Below are 3,771 nucleotides of genomic sequence, written 5' to 3' on the forward strand. Positions count from 1 at the left end.
TAGATGGTTGCTTATATAAGGTGCTTAAACATGGCCTGGCAAGTGGTAAACGATACATACTGGGTATTACTACAATTTCAAGGTCCTAGGAGCTCAGGAGAGGAAAATTTCTTAGAGTAAGATCTTGAAACACTACTGAGTGTGATATAAGCAGAGGGAAAGCCTAAACAGTAGCGTGGAGACATGAAGGGCGAGTGGAATACGAATGCACAGTGGAGTTTCTCTCTTACGGTAATTTCGGTAATTTCAGCACTTGCTTCTCCCCTCTGACAGCCCTGTGGGTCTCATTCGGAGGGTCTCCAGGGCCTGGCATAAAGATGAGGCTCAGTGAGGTCTCCCAGGTTTCACCTTCATAATCCACACCACATCATTTACTTAATACATTTCTCTACACCAACTCACTTTTTGTAAACTAAATACATTTCTTAAAAGGAAGCTGTCAACCACATCTGTAAATGAAAAAAACGCAAATACGAAGCATCTCCGACATAAACAAAATGAAAGCAAAACAGTGTCACTAAATTCTAGCTAGCTAATGTCTGACTCTGAGGTCTGCTCTCTGTTGCCCGGGCAGATTATTAGCAAGTGGTACAGAAATTAATGACCTGCTGGCACTGAACTGAGACTTTCTCTTTGGCATTGTTAGCAGCAGTGAGAAAACAAGAAGATAATTCTCTTTTGCTAGCGCCCTGTACCCCCTAAGCCATTGAGCACATTGTTAGAGAGGAAAATATCCCCCACACTCGAGAGATGTCACATGTCAAATGGCAAGGCGCACTGCCAATTTTTTTTTTTTTTTTTTTTAAGAGAGGCAGATTTTCAGAGAGGGATGGGGCATCTTCCCAGGCTCCTCCTCTGCCACCCCTGGGTGGGCATTGTTCCCCACTTGTGCTGAGTCACCGTACCTGAGAAGGAGACAGTTTCTGGGGCAGGCCTTTTGTCCCTTTCCGTCCAGTCCCGCTGTTCACCTGGTTGGGCTTGGCACCCTGAGCTGATGATCAATAAAGGATTAGACGTAAAAAACAAACTAAACCTGCTTGCCCTTAAATAATGTTATTTCAAGGGAAACGTCCCAGCTCTGAAATAAACCAGGTTTCAAGTAAGAATTTGAATTAATTCTGACAACATAATCCAGAGTGCAGGATTTGCCTTTAGGCTACGGGGTTTTTTCTGTCAACTCCACTAATGAAAGAGAGAAAACTGAGGAGGAAAAGGGATCTTTATTTTGGGGCCAGGCAAATCTTATTATTCACTAAGCTTCTCTGAAGTGAGCGGAACATGGAAATGAGAACTCACCTCTTCCTTCTATCCCTTCTCTCCTTCCTTGTCTTTCCTCCCTTCCTTTTCACTCCATTCCATATATTCTGAAGGATTTATGATGTATCAGGACAGCGTTTCCCAGCTTTGGTTCCTTTGAATACCAGCTTTTTCATTTCTGCCTAATCTACAACCTGCCTCTACTGGAGTTACTTTTTTTTTTTTTTGTAAATGTGGGGCACCTGGGTGGCCCAGTCGGTTGAGTGTCCAACCTCAGCTCAGGTCATGGTCTCAGTTCCTGAATCTGAGTGCTCACTGCTGTCAGTGCAGTGCCCACTTCAGATCTTCTGTCCCCCCCAGGCCCCCCCCCCCCATGCCGCCTCTGTGCCCCTCCCCCACTCGTGCTCTTTCTCTCAAAAATAATAAAACATTTAAAAAATGTAATTCCCATTGTTTCACTTACATAAATTGACCCCATCCTAAAACAATGAAATTCAATAAATCAAATTCTGTCCAGTCACAACCCAAACTGAGAACTACCAGGCACCTAAAACTACCCCATTGACCATGCTTGGTGGGAACTTCAAGGCTTGTCAGGGAGGGGCCTGCTGAGAAGGCCCTCCATTAACACTTGCTGGCTGATCACAGTGCATGATCCCCACATCCTGCCGCAGGCAGCTTTGCTCAGATTTTAGCTCCTGGAGAGATTGTTAAAATATTCCTGGGCTAGGGGTGCCTGGCTGGCTCAGTCGGTGGAGCATGCTACTCTTGATCTCAGGGTTGTGAGTTCAAGACCCAGGTAGGGGGGACAGATTAAAATCTAAGGGTGTCTGGGTGGCTCAATCAGTTAAGTGTCCTACTCTTGATTTTGGCTCAGGTCATAATCTCATGGCTCATGAGATGGGAGTCCCATGTGGGGCTCTGTGCTAATTCAGAGCCTGCTTGGGATTCTCTCTCTCTGCCCCTCCTCTGCTCATGTGTGCTCTCTCTCTCAAAAGAAACATTTAAAAATAAAATAAAATCTTTAAAAAAAAAAATCCTGGGCCACATTCCCAGAGATTCTCTGACTCAGCTGGTCTGGGATGGGGCCTGGGAGTCTGCCCTTTTTTTTTTTAGTTTATTTATTTATATTGAGAGAGACAGAGAGCAAGAGGGGGAGTGGCAGAGAGAGAGACAGAATCCCAAGCAGACTCTGTGCCATCAGCTCGGAGCCCAACATGGAGCTCAAACTCACAAGCGGTGAGATGACCTGAGACGAAATCAAGAGTCGGACATCCAACCAACCGAGCCACCTAGGCACCCCTGGGAGTCTGCATTTCTAACAAGCTGCCCCAGGTGATGTCAATACTGCTGGTCTGAGGACCACAAGGGAGTAGATAGATCTTGGGCCACTGGGCATCAAAATCACTTGTAGGTGCTTCTTAAGATGCAGATACCTGGAGGGGCGCCTGGGTGGCTCAGTCGGTTAAGCGTCCGACTTCAGCTCAGGTCACGATCTCGCGGTCCGTGAGTTCGAGCCCCGCGTCAGGCTCTGGGCTGATGGCTCAGAGCCTGGAGCCTGCTTCTAATTCTGTGTCTCCCTCCCTCTCTCTCTGCCCCTCCCCCGTTCATGCTCTGTCTCTCTCTGTCTCAAAAATAAATAAACATTAAAAAAAAAAAGATGCAGATACCTAGGCACTACCTATAAAACATTCTGATTCCTCAGGTGGGCGGGTCCCCAGAATCTGCCTTGTCAACCAGCTAAGGAGTCTCTGAAGACCACCTCGAAGAAACTGCTTGGACCACCATTAGCACCTGGAACTTGGAGTTGAGGTGGCCCACCTTCAAGGCCAGCCTGTAAGTCGGGGACGACTCCTTCCCATTGCCTGGGCCCCAAACCTTAGCGCATCCTAGGACTCTGGTTCCCTCTTACCCCCCATTCGGTGCCTCAGCAAATTCTGTTGGCTCTTCCTTCAAAACATATTCAGATTTTCTTTGAAAGACTCCAGCATGTGGACTTGGGGGTGGAAGAGCAAATAACACAAGACCCGTGAAATGTTGAGAATCGCTGATCTGGGAGTTCATTACTCACAATTTTTAGGTAGATTTAAGGTTTTCCATAATAAAAATTTTTACCTTTAGGTCTTTGATCTAAAATTCATTTCTGTGGGGCACCCAGGTGGCTCAGTCAGTTAAGCATCTGACTCTTGACCTTGGCTTGGGTTATGATCTCATGGTTCGTGAGTTGGAGCCCCGCATCAGGCTGTGTGCTGATGGTGCAGAGCCTGCTTGGGGTTCTCTCTCTCTCTCTCTCTGCTCCTTCCCCCACTCACGCGCCCTGTCTCAAAATAAATAAATAAACTTAAAAAAATGAAAAAATAAAAATAAAATCCATTTCTGGGAATTTATCTTCATGAACATATTACAGGGAAAAAAAGTAAATAAAAATATTATTCAAATAATAATAGTGAAAAATTGGGAACATACTAAGTTCTCCTAATAGGACATTAAACTATGGGACGCCCCTCAATAGAA

The sequence above is a fragment of the Prionailurus bengalensis genome, chromosome A3 (assembly GCF_016509475.1).
Source record: "Prionailurus bengalensis isolate Pbe53 chromosome A3, Fcat_Pben_1.1_paternal_pri, whole genome shotgun sequence".
In the NCBI taxonomy this organism is placed as follows: Eukaryota; Metazoa; Chordata; class Mammalia; order Carnivora; family Felidae; genus Prionailurus; species Prionailurus bengalensis.